We start from the raw sequence: 16,551 nt of genomic DNA, 5'->3' as shown, positions 1-16,551 counted from the left end.
ATTACTCAGCATTCCTTAGTATTAACACTTTTACTCAGCTCTATTGGTCTTAGAATGGTTTTGACATTTGAGTGTCAACACACTTAACCACTTTCTACATTGAAGCTGAGTATGCTACGTATGTCGAGCCACTATATGTGTCGAGTTAGAATTCCAAAAGGTGTCAAGCATTACATAAGTGTCGAGTGAGATATAGGTGGTGAGTCATAGTTGATGATGAGCAAGACAAAGTGCAATAGGTGCTGAGAAAACTAGGATAGTATATGTGTCGAGCACCAGTAGTCCAGTATGAGCCGAGTAACACAGAATTAGCATATGATTTTGTGCCCTCACAAACTCAAATGTAAACCATTTTTGAAGCCAACATAGAAGCATTATGAAGGAAAACAAGGATAAGGACAAATATTTAACATTTCTTATGAAATTAGCATGCAGCCAATCAGAAAAATGGAGAAGGCATGCAACCAATCAGAAAAATGTAAGGAATGAGCGGGACCTTAAGATTCAATATGGATCGTAGATCCATACCTAACCCTAAGTCTTCAAAATCTATAAAAGGAGGATGAAAATCCCATTGTAAGTGTGGATGAGAATAGTGTATGGGGAAACTATAGCAAAAATTCAGCGTGAAGTGTGAAAGACTTAGTGAAGTGAACAACAATTGCACATCCAGTTGATCAGAACAGTACAAGGACACGATCAGATATCAAATCTCAGAGGATCAAGACTAGAATGAGCAGATCAAGTCCCTGAAATCAGCAATTGAAGATTGTAAGCAATCAAGTCAAAGAATTTCTAATACTCTCTTACCATTGTATTAGATAGTGAAAACCCTATGATGATAGGTTAGCCTAAAAGCTACTTTGTAGATCTTTTGAAGAGGTGATTAAATCCTTTAACAGGGTGACACTTTATGTAAAGTGTTTGTAAATCCTCTAACCAGGTCACTATTGACATAGTGTAAAGCCTTTAACAGGGCAGGCCTTTCACAGGGCAGACCATCAGAAGTGGTCAAATAATTATTACTACAGTAATTTTTTTGGGTATCATCCCCACCACAGTTTTACCTTCTTATTCCTAGAGGGTTTCTGGGTTACCAAATATGGTGTTATGTGTGTTGATGCATGTGTTTATTTTATGTTCATTTAATATGTTTACATGCATGCAGTTTTTAGCTATTTTTTTTAAAGGAGTTGAAAAGGCTAAAGTGTGGTACTTCTAATTCACCCGCCCTCTCAGAAGCACTCTTGCCATTTTGAACACTCCAACAATTGGTATCAGAGAACTAGGTTCTCACAAGGAGAAGCCTAACAGCTTAGAGAAAAGGTCTAAAGATGGAAGTCTTCAAACTTGGAAAGATCATAAATAATCAGGTAATTGATGTGCACCTCACTCTACACAAATTGGAGGAAGCCAGAGAAGAATTGAGAAAGTCCTTAAAGAGAAGGAAGGATATAGCCATAGCTGAAAATGACATACACTACAAGGAGATTGACACCACACAAGTGTTTTCCAATGGAGATTTCAAGGAATTTGGTGCAGCAATAGTTGAACTAACGGAGAAAAATAGAGCACAAGCTAAAGAAATTGGATTACTCAAGCTTGAACAAGAGTCACAAGCCATAATTCTTTGTGAAGTGACTGAACAAAAGAAGAGAGCCATTGAAGACAAGACCATGATAGAAGATGACAAGAGAAATCTTACCAATAGACTAGAGGAGAAGACAATTGAGTTTGAAAGAATCTCAAACATGCAATTGGACACCTTAAGCCAGATGATGAATGCTCATCATGAACTAAATATGAAGGACATTGAGATCACTACATTGAAAATACAAAATGAGCAATTGCAGAATGAATTCAAAAGAGAGAAGTAGATAGAAGAAAGCTTCAACAAACCAAATGAGGCTATCAAGTACTTTGAGCAACTACTGAAATCACCAAGGGTTAGTAATGATAATTTAGGACTTGGTTACACCAACACTGAACAAGGAGAATCATCCAAGACTATAGAAGAAATGAGAAACAAAGGTAAGAATACTAAATCTACTTGTCATTTATGTGGTAAAAAGGGACATAGCTCTAATGTACGCAGGAGCAAGAATAGTCATCGGCATGATAAGCCTACAAATGCAAGTTTTTGTCACAACTACAAAAAATAAGGACATCAAGCACATGAATGTAGAACCAAGACCATGAGGACACCAAGATTTGAAGGTCACTACTACAACTACAAAAAGTATGGACATGGAGCGTTTGAATGCAGATCAAAGCCTATGTGAACACCTAATCATCCTACAAAGGGAAACAACCATGGTCATCACTACAACTGGGATTACAAAACCAATTGTAGTTGTCACTATTTTCAGGAGTAGGGACACATTCCTAAAAATTGCATAAGGACACATTTTAGAGGGAATTACAGCAGATGGTTAAGTCAAACTACATGTTTTAGTTGCTTGAAAATTGGTCATATCAACAAGAATTGCCCAACAAAGTCAAAAGCATCCAAGATAGAAGTCAAAAAAGGAAAAGAGAAGGTTGATTTTGAACAAATAAGAAGGCAAATGAACAAAACTTGGAAGAAGAAAGATAAGTGCAGCACATCAAATGGAGAGATCACTTCACCCAAAAGGTCAAGTGATCACATCTCATCCAACTAAGCAAGAATAGGTATATGGGACTGATATACAAAGTTATATCATACATCAGTTTGAAGACAAAGAAGTACTGCAAGGAAGAAATCTGCATGAGCAAAGATGCTAAGTCAAAATTTGAAGTTTTTGCAAATACTGTTGAACTATCCTCAGATGTCGAGTAAAGCTCCAATGGATGTTGAGTTGCTAATGGCAACTAAGTTGATAGTTGAAGCTGAGTGAAATAGAAAACTAGTGGAAGCCGATTAAACAAAATATAATGGAAGCCGAGTCATGTTGAATCCTTCAAGTGCCGAGTTTACAGCTATATGCATGAAACATTTAATGCTAGGTTTTGACATGTATAAGGTCAAATTTTGATCATTTTCATGCCATTTGAACATAAAGCAAAGATGAGAAAAGAGCAGGAGAGATCATACAACAACCTTGAAGCCATTTGCGTTGATCTCAACAATGATTTAGCATACATTTCGATGATCTAAGGTATTTATCAAGTGTCAAGCTACGCAGTGTAAAAAAATTTAATACATTAAAACCCTAGTTTGGTATAATGGCTTCTAGTTCAAGAAACCCCAAAGGAAAGGAAGGTCATGAAGTTTAGTTAGTTAGTAATGAGGTAAAACAACCTGAGTTTAGGCCAATCTTAGAAGTTGCCTACAGAAATTATCCAGCTGGTGCATTGTCTATCATTCCACCAAAGGTTGTCATGGTACAAGATGTGAGAAAGTGTTATAACTACAAGATAGGTGCAGTAGGTGATCTAGATATTCCAAGCCTATGATAAACTGTGTGAAAACAAAATTCTGAAGGATGAATTCTAGATTATTGAGAAAAAGGGTTTGACCAATGCCCTAGTTTACCCTACTGGTTTCAAAACTGAATGGATACAGATTATCTTGAGAAGAATTCACAATGGATGTTTGCAGTTGGAAACTAGACCAGTAAAGATTACAAAAAGGATAGTACATAGGGTTACAAGTTTCCCAACCCTCGATTGGCCTAAAACCCTATGCAGTGATTCAAAAGAGATCATTGAAAGAAATATAGGAGCAAAATGGAATAAGAGGGGTATCACTATTGATATTGTAACTGATCCTCTTCTATATTTTGCTATGAAAGTGATCTCTCATAAATTCTACCAATCCAACAAATTGAACAATGTGCCATGTATAGCTATTGATGTAGCCTACAAACTGGTAAAGAAAGATCACACATATGATTTGTCAGAACTAATGTTACAGCAAATAAATGAAAACCTAGGAGCAATAAGGAGATCAAAAGGTGCTCAATGAAAATTTGGCTCAGTCCTTATGTGCATATTTTTATATATTATGGAAGAGTTTCCTTCTATTAGAAAGGTGAATTGGAACCCTAAAAAACTACAATTACACAAATCAATGAATTAATTGATCATATGGGTGACAATTTTGAGGCCCAAATGACAAACTATTTTGAGGATTTTAATAAATTCATGAAGAAAAGGGTGAGAATACCAGTTTCCCTAATGGAAAAACACATCAATGAGATATGCTTTTTGGTTGACATTGACAACACCTACATCTAGGCAGCAATACCAAGAGTAAGATGGCTAAGGCCATTGGGTTATGAACTTGATGTAGATGAAGCCTCAGCAGCAATCATAGCATTGCTTGCAGAAGAGATAGATAAGAAGGCTCCTCATTTTGGCACATATGATGTTGTCAAATCAAAGGTTGAAACAGAATTGAAGACAGCCTCTATTATTAAGAAGAAAGATAAATTAGTAAAAAAGATAAAGAAGAAACTTGGGGAAAATATTGAAGGAGAAATAGGTGGTGAAGAAGAATGAGGAGGAGGAGGAGGAGGAGGAGAAAGTGAAGAAGAAGAAGAGAAAGGGCAAGGCCCAGTGGAACTAACACAAGGCTTAGGAGAAGACAAGGAGGAAGGTGTTGAGGAAGAAGAAGCCAAGGAAGCACCTACAAAAGCCAAGAAAAAGAAAAGAAAGGCTGAAACTCAACCTCCAGCTCATCCCAAGCCCAAGAAGGTCACTAAGCCTACACAAGCCAAGCCAGCACTAGCAACAATGGCTACTACAAGGGCATCCACACAAAAGGCCAAAGAGGCAACAAAAGAGAAGAAGAAGGCCAGTGAACAAATTGATGAAGTTCCAAAGAAGAGAAGAAAATATGTGGCATAGCCTGACACGAATGATGAGGAAATAATAGAATCAGAGGATATCAGCCAATTTAGAGTGTTAAGTCATCCTCCCAAATCTGCCTTAGACAATATTCGTGAAGATGTTAGGAATGCAAATTTGAGTGATCTGAAAAATCTTGATTTTAATAAGTTAAGTAGAGAAAAGAAAAATAGAATAGAGGAATCATTATATGCCATGATGGCTGGATTTAAGAATAAACCTCTAGAGCTAGACAATACCATGCCTAGAGAGCTATATGAGATAATTGAGAATAAATAGCATTATTGTCTGAAAATGGAAAAGGAGATCAGGGAATCTACCTTAGCTCAAGTAAAGCCTAACCTGACAAGAGGTCAAATAAAAAAGGCTAATAAGAAATATAGTAGCAAATTTGCACTTGAATATAGAGCCTTTAGCATCCTACAAAACAAGATTGAACATGTAGTAAATAAATCCACACAATTGTGGAAAAAAATTTACAAAATAACTAATGACAAGGAGGAGGAAGCAAATAAGGCAGAGGCCAGTGACAAAGAAAAGATAGAGGAAAAGAAGAAAATAGAAGACAAGAAAGGAGAGGAAGAGAAGCAAGAGGAAGCAACAACAAAAGAAGATGAGGAAAAGAAAGGAGAAGAAGAGAAGGAAGAAGAGGAAGATAATGGAAAAGGTGAGGAGGAAGAAACACAAAAGAAAGAAGATATGGCAATAGCTGAACAGTAGCAAGAAGAGGAATAGAGTGTGCAAGACACACAAATGCCACCTCTTAGCCCTCTTCATGTAACCATCACACCTGTAGACACAATAATTATTAATGATGTTCCTAACAATTCAGCTCAGAACATCAATCCCCTAACTGTAGAGGATCTCTCCAATGTCCTTCACCAGTCCACTCTACAGGCACAGTTATGCAGAAACCCTGTATTGGTGAGTGTAGATGAGCTACAAAAGGCAATAGCAAAACCACAGAGAGAAAAGGTGAAACCACAAGAACCACCTTTCACCTATACAGCTACTGGCACTAAAATTTTGATGCTTCCACCACCTATAGTAGTAGGTGATACTTTACAAAAGCCAAGCATAGAATAAAGGAAGTCAGATGAGAAAGAGGATACATGAAAAGAAAAGGAGCAGGCTGCCATACAGACATTGGTAGAACTACCAAAGATAGGCACTCCTACAAAGACCCTTCAGAAGCTAAGCACTGAAGCCATACCTTTGAAAATCTCAACACCAGGCTTAAGCTCAACCAAAGTGGCCAAGGTACTTCACTATGGAGACCCTGAATTAGATGAAGACATAGTGATACTTGCCTATGACTCCAAGACCATCACCATGGATCAGATCACAGAAATGCAAGATGCATTAAACAAAAGGAAGAGGCAAGAAATACTCAGAAAAGAGTATAAACACAAGCAAGCACTACATGAGATTAAGGACATCTTTATGGATGTCTTCAGCTTGCAGTCACCAAATGAAGCAAAGCCCATAATAGAACAACTATCTGATATAGTTGACCAGGTGACTAGTGAAAACTAGGATACCAATCTTAAACTTATCGAATGGTCTGAGAGAAAATTTCAAGGGAAAGTGAATGAGAAGATATCAAGTGGTATAGCACTTGAATAGGTAGAATTGGCCAAGAAAATTGACAAGGTCAAAGTTGTACTTGAGAACATTTTCTAATTGTACAGAAAGATGTGTGATTTTTCCAACTTCACATGAGAGATAAATCAAAGGATATTAAGCTTGGAGAGAAATTTGAAGATTTCTATCATGCAACTGCCAAGGGATCCAGCTCAAAGTGAGAAGCCTTTTGCCCAATTGCTTCACACTCAAAGAGAATTAGCTACATTAGCAAGTGAAGAGGCCAATATAAAGGCCAAATTAATGCAGATTCAATCCTCCATAACCCCACATTTGGAGGTCCTCCACAAGGAACAAGTCTATGTTGAAACTATTTTAAAGAAAGATCAAAATCTTTCTACATTGGATGGACTTGTACATCTTGCTGCAGAGATTGCCATCCAGCACAAGTCACTAGACATTGCTTTGGAGAATTGGGATGCAGCTCTGAAAATAATAATGGAGGTAAATAGCACATTTTTTGGCAAAATATGGTATTACTCCTTAGAGCCTTTTGACATAAGTATCAACAAGTGGGAGATAGATATAATGTTTAAGGGAAGAAATAATAATATGGAAGATATGACTAAAGGGGAGATAAGTCATAATTTGTAAATAATATGGGGAGAAATAATATTTTGGGGGAGATATGAATAAAATAGCACATAGGTATAGATTATAGATACAGGACAAAGGCAAAGAATATCAGGCACATTCAGCACAGAGTTTTGGTTGCAAAGGATGCCAATGCACAATCAGCTCAAGGGGAGTTATAAGGTATTTTGAACAAATTTTGTACATATTTAGAATATATTGGATAGGGAACTCATAAGGATAGATTAGTAATGATAAGTGTTTTTGACACTCATGTCAAAGGGGGAGATTGTTGGTCTTAGAATGGTTTTGACATTTGAGTGTCAACACACTTAACCATTTTCTACATTGAAGCTAAGTACACTATGTATGTCGAGCCATCATATGTGTCGAGTCATAATTCCAATAGGTGTCGAGTGACTTTAGGTGCCAAGCATTATATAAGTGCTGAGTGATATAGGTGTTGAGTCACAGTTGATGCCGAGCAAGATAGAGTGCAATAGGTGTCAAGCAAACTAGGATAGTATATGTGTTGAGCACCAATAGTTTGGTATGAACTGAGTAACACAAAATTAGCATATGAGTTTGTGCCCTTAGAAACTCATATGTAAACCATTTTTGGAGCCGACATAGAAGGATTTTGAAGGATAACAAGGATAAGGATGAATCTTTTACATTTCCTATGCAATCAGCATGCAGCCAATTAGAAAAATGGAGAAGGCGTGCAACCAATGAGAAAAATGCAAGGAATAAGTGGGAACTTAAGATTTAATATGGATCATAGATCCATACCTAACCCTAAGTCTTCACAATCTTTAAAGGGAGGACGAAAACCCCATTGTAAGTGTGGATGAGAACACTGTATGGGGAAACTATAGCAAAAATTTATCATGAAGTGTGAAAGACTTAGTGAAGTGAATAGCAATTGCACATCTAGTTGATCAAAATAGTACAAGGGACACGATCATATATTAGATCTCAGAGGATCAAGACCAGAATGAGCAAATCAAGTGCCTAAAATTAGCAATTGAAGATTGTAAGCAATCGGGTCAAAGGATTTCTAATACTCTCTTACCATTGTATTAGATAGTGAAAACCCTATGATGATAGGTTAGCCTAACAACTACTTTGTAGATCCTTTGAAGAGGTGATTAAATCCTTTAACAGGGTGACACTTTATGTAAAGTGTTTGTAAATCCTCAAACCAGGTCACTATTGACACAGTGTAAAGCCTTTAACAGGGTAGGCCTTTCACAGGGCAGACCATCAAAAGTGGTCAAATAATTATAGTTGCAGTAATTTTTGTGGATATCATCCCCACCCCAGTTTTACCTTCTTATTATTGGAGGGTTTTTGGGTTACCAAATCTAGTGTTATGTGTGTCGATGCATGTGTTTATTTTATGTTCATTTAATATGTTTACATGCATGCAATTTTCAGTTATTTGTGTTAAAGGAGTTGAAAAGGCTAAAGTGTGGTACTTCTGATTCACACCCCCCCCCCCCCCACCCTAGAAGTACTCTTCCCATTTTGAACATTCCAATAGGCTTGGCTTAGCTTTCTTGATATAAACAATTACTTTGCTTTATCGAAGTTTATCTAATCAAATGTCCATTGTAACTTCCTTTTCATCACTTAAACCTTTCCTCTAGGAGCTATAGTTATGAGAAATTTTTCAAATCCTCTTCATCAATCAAATAGATATGACATTTAGATTAAGTAGCAATATGTCTCATCCATAAATTTGACATCAATGATAAAACAACAATTGTTCTAATTGTAAGTTTCCAATAGTAGGGTCATGACCCTACATAGCATAAGCTACATAGGATCATGCCCCTATGTAGGCATGTTACTCAATATGTTAATATGACTTTGAAGACTGCTAAAGAACATTAATTACAAGGCAATGTGAATCACAGTCTTCAACTCAACAAATTCAGTCTATAATATATTTTCAGTATAGTTTGAAATAGATATGCTCTCATCAAAGTTCATATTTATTGTCATCATCATAATCTAACTACAAAGAAATTCAATCAAATATATATCATAATTCCCAAAAGATAAATTGAATAATACTCTAATTAGTATAGTATTTCTTCCAATATAAGTTAATTCATTCTCCCCCAAATTGATCTATTTTCTTTAACATGGTATTAGAGCCTAATTGGTAGAGAGATTGCTAAATTACTTAAAGTAAACTCACAAATCACAAAATAAAAGTGACATCATGGAAAGCAATGTTAGAATTGGGGACAAGCTCAAAGGAGCAACAAATTTCTTCTCGTAGAATTTGAATTACAATGATCCTGAAATAATTTGAATTAGAATCATTTATTGAAGAAGACACTTCAATGCTTGAAAATAAGGTAGAAAAATCCACTTGGAAAAGGAAAAATAATAAAGCTAGAAAGATCTTTGTGAATTCACTAAAAGATCACATTCTCCCTTTTCATTTCAAATCTAAAGAAAGCATTTGAAGTATTTAAAACAATTAAGGGTACATTTGAGATTAATAACTTAAGTAGATTACCCACATTTAAAAATCAACTTATGAATATAGGAATGAATAAAGGAGAGTCAATCTCATCCTCCTTTGGAAGAATTTCCAAAATAAAGAATTAACTATCATATATTGGAAATAAAGTTGAAGATCAAGAATTATCTATAACAGCACTTAGAGGGATACATATATCTTGGGAAGAATTTATCCAAGACATCAGAAGATGTACAATACCAACCTTTGATCAACTTAAAAATGATTTCACCTCAGAAGAATCAAGACTAATTTCTAGAGGGATCATTTCAAACTAAGAGGGAGAAAATCAGGCTCTTTTCTCAAACTCTAGTATCAAATGGAACAAGAGGAAATTTAAACATAAAGGGAAGAAAAATGACCACAAAAAAAGAAACAATAACCACAATAGGAAAGGCTTCTTTAAAGTTCAATGTTATAAGTGTGAGAAATTTGGACATAATTACAAATTTTTTCCATAAAGGGAAAAATTTATAGCCACCATAGTCGAAGCTAAAAAGGAAGAGAATATATTATTCTACTTATCTCTATCAAGTGAGATGAATTCCAACAAAAATGTGTGGATAATCGGCAGTGATTCTTCTCATCACATAATAGGATTTGGAGATAAGTTTGAAACTTTTGAGAATTATCTCACTAAAGGAATCACCATTGGAGACAACTCCACCTATCCAGCAAAAGGAATTGGAACATTTTCTATACAACTAAGAAGGAGGATCACTCTAAAATTTAAAGATGTTTTATTTGTACTTGGAATAAAAAGGAATCTAGTATCCACCTCAGGACTTGCAGATGAAGGGCGTCATGTTACCTTTAATGAAGACAAAGTGTTGTACTAGCCTAAAAATTCTAACGTTAAGAATGTCATCACCATATGGTCTAGGAATGGAACTCTATATAAACTATGTAACATTCAAAAGAAAGCCCAAAATCATGAAGTATCAAACCTTAATGAAATATGGCATAGAAGGCTTGGACATCTTAGATTCAGTGCACTACCAAATATAGGAAAAATCACCACTAGAACACTTAAATTCAAACCATATAGGCATTTGTAAAGGGTGCACTCTAGGAAAGAATATTAAAATATATTTTCCCCCAAGAGGACACAAATCTAAATTAGTACTAGAACTAGCTCACACTAATTTGTGTGGACCTATGCCAACACTCTCTCTAAGAGGATATTCATACTACATAACATTTATTGATGACTTCTCTTGGAAAACTTGGATTTACTTCCTAAAAGTCAAAGAATCAAATGAAGTTCTATTGAATTTTAAAGAGTTCAAAGCACTTGTCAAAAATTAAACATCAAAGAGAATAAAAACTCTAAGATTAGACAATGGGGGTGAATACATCTCTGAAAATTTCAAAGATTTATGCACCTCTATTGGGATTAAGAGGGAGTATATTGTACCTTATAGTCCTCAAAAAAATGGAGTGGCAGAAAGGAAAAATAGAACCATTGTTGAATTGATAAAAGCCATGTTACATGATCAAAATTTACACTTCTCATTCTAGGTTGAGGCCACTAATACTATTGTATATATTCAAAACAAATTCCCACGCTCAATCCTAGAAAACACAACCCCTGAAGAAGCCTTTATAGGAATTAAACCTAACCTAAGTCAACTCAGACTATTTGGTTGCCCCCTTTACATTCATATACCCAAAGAAAAAGGAACCAAGTTAGAACCATCTAGGAAGAAAGGTATATTTGTCAGATATAGTGAAAACACTAAAGGGTGTAGAGTCTATATACCTAAGCAAAGATCAATTGAAATTAGTAGAGATATCAAATTCAAAGAAGCCAATGCCTTTAAACTATCCACAACTATAGAAGATGAGCCCATCACAAAATTGGATGAAACTTAGCAAACTAAAAATCAAAGGGGGAACATATCAAAAGAAAATGAAATATTATACATTGAAGATAGGGACATCTCTAATATCGAGAAAATGCCACTATCAGAAAGGAAAACAATTGAAGAGAATAATCTTGAACTGGATAAAATCTCCAGAGAGAGTAAGAAAACCAGAAATAAATCATGCTACACTGCACTAGTAATTGAGCTTACAAAATATGAACCATCAACTATTGCAGATGCTCTATCATGTCAAGCATGGAAAGATGATATGGTCAAAGAATATCGATCCATATTAAAAATGATGTTTGGGATATCGTACCTAGGCCAAAAGACAAATGAGTTGTCTCATCAAAGTGGTTATTGAAAAATATAAAGCAAGATTTTTTGCATGAGGTTTCTCTCAAAACACAGGTATTGATTATGAGGAAACATTTGCTCCAGTTGCTCCATACACTTTAGTAAGGATAATTATTGCAATTGCAGCATCCAAAGGGTAGAATATACATCAAATGGATGTCAAGACCTCATTTATGAATGATTTCATTAATGAAGAATTATATATCGAACAACTCGAAGGTTTTACTATAAAAGATAAGAATCTATATGTATTTAAACTAAAGAAATTTCTTTATGGTCTTAAACAAGCACCATGAGCTTGGTATGAAAGATAGATAGTTATCTCTCCAAACTAGGGTACTCCAAAAATGAAGTTGATACTAACATATATTTCAAAATATGTAATGCTAACATGTTAGTTCTTTTTCTCTATGTTGAGGACTTATTAATAACAAGTGAAGATCATCTATTTGAAAAATGCAAACAAGATCTTATGGCTGAATTTGAAATGAAGAATCTAGGCCTACTACACTATTTTTTGGGTATATAAGTATGTCAAAAGAAAGATCATATTTTTCTAAATCAAGAGAAGTACACCTATGAATTCTTGACTAGATTTGGTATGATGGACTGCAAGCCCCTAGCGTCTCCTATGGAAACAAATCTACACAAGTTAAAAGAAGAAGCAATGAATTCAAAATCTATTGATCCCACTCTTTATAGAAAAATCATATCCAATGAGGATAGGAACCGTGTCCCACCTATCAAAGACCCCAGAGATATGTATTCCAACTCAGGAGTCTACAAAGTGGTCTACTCTTGTAGCACACCTTATATTGGTGAGACGAACTACTCCTTCCAGACTCAAATCAAAGAGAATGTGGTAGACATTAGGCATGATAGGGTGTACAAATTGACATTAGTCAAACATTCTTTTTCTACCAAACATCACATATGTTTGGAGAACACCCAAATCATTTCTAATGAGGGCAACTATTTCAAAAGGAAGCTCAAAGAATTCATTGAAATTAATAACCACCCCATCAACCTCAATCGTGATGATGGTTGGATCTTCAACCCCTCTTGGCATCCTATGTTGTCCTCAAGGGACAAACCCCTCCTTGTGATGGTTAATCTCTTTCTCTGCCTTTTCTTCTTGCTTGGTTGCTATCCCTCTCCTTCTTTCATGTCCCTTTTCCTCTCTCCTCCTCCTCTCCTTAGGTGGTTCATGCTCCCCTTCCTCTAGGGTGGCGATAGCATTAGTGTCTTTATAGTTCTTCCTCTTTTCTCATTTTTCTTGCTTGTCTTGTTTGTGTTTGTCTCGTTTTGGGTGGTGTGGTTTTTCTCTTTGTTTAGGTTCTTGTTGGTGCTCTTGTACTCCTTTGGCTCTTGGGTCCTCTTAATTAGGTGTGTCTCACTTTCCACCTCACTTTTTTGCCTTTTTATTGCACTTTCATCCTAGGTGCTTCTGTTGGTGTTCTTCCTCTCCTTTTATTTCCATCCTATTTGTGTTTCCTTTTTCTATTTTTATTATTCTCCTATTTATATACATATACATATACACATATATACATATGTATATATATGCATGCATATATATATGTATATATGTATATATATATATATGTATGTATGTATGTATGTATGTATGTATGTATGTATGTATGTATGTATGTATACATATACATATATATATATATATATATATATATATATATATATATATATATATGTGCATATGTAAGCACTGTTACTAAAATTTTGCACATGTGTAAAATTTTAAGTATACATGCAGTGAAAATACAAAAGTGCTTTTCATTTCATTCAAACAATAGAAATTTCTTTGTATTTATTTACTTTCAATTATACATTGATGTTTTCAAACAATGAAATGAAATGATATACTGAACAGGAAAAAGTCTCACACAAGCTGTGAGTATAGCTCACTGTATTAAATTTCTTTCATAAGGAAATATATAGACAGATACATATGAATGAAAGAAAAGAGGAGTAGAGATAACCAGTCATTGCCTGTTGCTTTGACTGGTTATAAACCCTCTTCTTTGGCGCACTCATCCAACTCCGAGCTCCATGATATCCAGCATCTGCAAAAACATGGAAGCAACTGATGTTAGATCCCGAAGGATCTAAGCAATGACTAACTATCTCTACAACGACATATTCTATCTGTTGATGCATTTCAAAAGAATGAAAGCTGAAAGAAACAAAAAATATATATTTATGGGTGTCACGAGCCCGTGCTTGAACCTCGTAAATAATATGCCACAGGGTACAAAAGATTACGACAAAAGAATTAATGAGTGATAGCATTGAAATGTATAGCTTGTTGCAGAAAAGCATGGACATGATTGTTTCCTTTAATAAAGACAACAATTGACACAGAGATTTAAATTACATTTTCAGAGAAATCGTTATGTAACAGTAGTGAATTCAGTTGCAAATAATACAAAATGTAATTGGAATATATATATATATATAGATACATATATATACATATATATATACATACATATATATACATATATATACATATATATATACATATATATATATACATATATATATATGCAGTATATACAGCATATCAACAAATACCCACAGCGGAGGAGAAAGTATAACATGGTAATCAAGGACTGTGTCAACCAGATCTTTGCCTTCGAAAAAGTTGTCGCAGACTACATCAAGATACAAGGAAGAGTATTGGATGTGAGTGATGTTTATAATCAAGAGAAGGACTAATATGATCACCAAGGGTTTAATCATGATTTTTGGACATGGTTTTAAAACAAAACTGAGTTCAGCAGGCCTTGTTTATAAGTTTTTTTTTTTAAAAAAAGGTCATTGAGTTAAGCCATTATACAGCAACAAAACGTTTCCAGCAAATAAGATACAAATTGCAGATTTGAACCTTTACTTGCAAGCAGCAGTGAACAAGAAAAATTGGCAACAGCAATAATGAAGAGCTGCAAAGAGGTTCCAGCTGTGAATATAGAATCAACAGTTGGATCATTTACATTTCCCAACATGTCTGAGGGCTCATTCAAGCAAAATCAGTTTGTGTCATTTACCTCTTCATCTTTCCCCACCACTTTTTCAGAGAAATAGGTGATGTGTAGAGAATCTCAAGCAGCAGTGTGAAGCAAAGATGCTAAATTTGAGCAATATGAGTGTGAAATTAAAGAAATACAAGCACTTGCCAGAGAGGAAACTATAAGGTGTAAAGCTGCAAAAGAGGTTATCAGAGTCTTAAATGGACAGCTAAAGGATATGGCTGATAAACTACCAATAAAAACACAAATAAGCAATATCAGCACATTGCTTTCACCCCATCTGAATGCGTGGCATGAATTACTATCTCCAACATATCCTGGTCTCACAGAGGTTCCAGAAAAAGAAGATATCAAATTCAATGACCATAAGTTTTATTTAAGTCCTACTACTCGAGTTCTTAAAGACATACGAGTAAGTGATTCACACAGTTCACCTGTCACACATGGCAAAACATCAAGTGCTGTGGGAAAGAGTTTTGGTTATCAAAATAGTAAACTATAAATTTTTCCATGTTAAGTCCCAGGCAAAGTATCTAAAGCAAAAAAACAAAACAAAATTCCCTGTCGCTGTGATGATTTAAGAAGCGAAAATCCATTCACAAAAATCACAATGGTGTTGTGCAGCAAACAAAGTATGTACAGATTTGATATAAAGAAGAGAGAAACATGTTGTTATACATCTGTGTGAATGTAACAAATACTCCAGATCATCATCTTCAAACGGCAGTGAAGCATTAAGAGAAGACACAGTAGCAACAAATGTCAAGCCAGCAAACTCCAACAACAAATCACCAAGGCGGCATATGTAGAACCCTAGTTGTAACTCTTCTCATATTCCAAAGTGCAAATGCAAAGAATGAATATGTTTTTTTTATGGTATAATAGTTTTGAAACCCTAGTCGCAGCCCCAAGTCATAACTCATAACATTTGGAATCCGATGGAAGTGGAGTGTATCGGGTTTTATTAACCCATATCAATATTCATAAACTCATGTAATATTATTTGTTACTTTATAATATATTAAGTAATATAAGAATATATCACTTGAAGCTTAAATGATATATTATTATTTTACTTAATATTAATGATTTTTTAGTTCTATTTTTTTTTGAATTTGCAAACATTGTAAATAATAATAATTAGTTGATGTTATTATAAATCAATTAATTATTATTAATTTGTGCAAATTTAAATTCAAATGATGAAGTCCATTTTTGGAATTGGGGAAATAAGGAGTTGAAAAGTCAAAATGTGACCAAGCCTATGAAGGTGAGGTGTCTTTTTGATAGTTGAAGGGTATTTATTGACTGTTGGAGCATTTTTAGGGCAGTTCTGAGTGAGTTATTGGATTCATTATGAGGTAGTGGAGTTTTCTTAGGGATAGGACTTAATTTTGTGAGTTATTGAGTCCTTGTTTTGAGGCTATCCTTCCGCATATGACCCAAGGGTTGGGTTTTGTACTTAATGAGTTTTTCAACTCATTGAGAGGGGGTTCTGATTTCATGACTGATTTTTGAGACATCTTTGGAGTCCTGAACTTTGTTACAGAGTCTGTAATTCAACACTTTGAAGAAATAATGCCAGTGACAGAAGTGTGATTATGCCTATGAAGTAAACTATCAAGTTCTTTTTTCCTTTCTACAAATTTTGTGTGTGTTTTGAATGATTTGATAAGTTAACCTGTGA

This window comes from Cupressus sempervirens, chromosome 9, assembly GCF_028749045.1.
Source record: "Cupressus sempervirens isolate cs-2001-9-10 chromosome 9, ASM2874904v1, whole genome shotgun sequence".
In the NCBI taxonomy this organism is placed as follows: Eukaryota; Viridiplantae; Streptophyta; class Pinopsida; order Cupressales; family Cupressaceae; genus Cupressus; species Cupressus sempervirens.
This window is presented reverse-complemented; position numbering follows the sequence as displayed.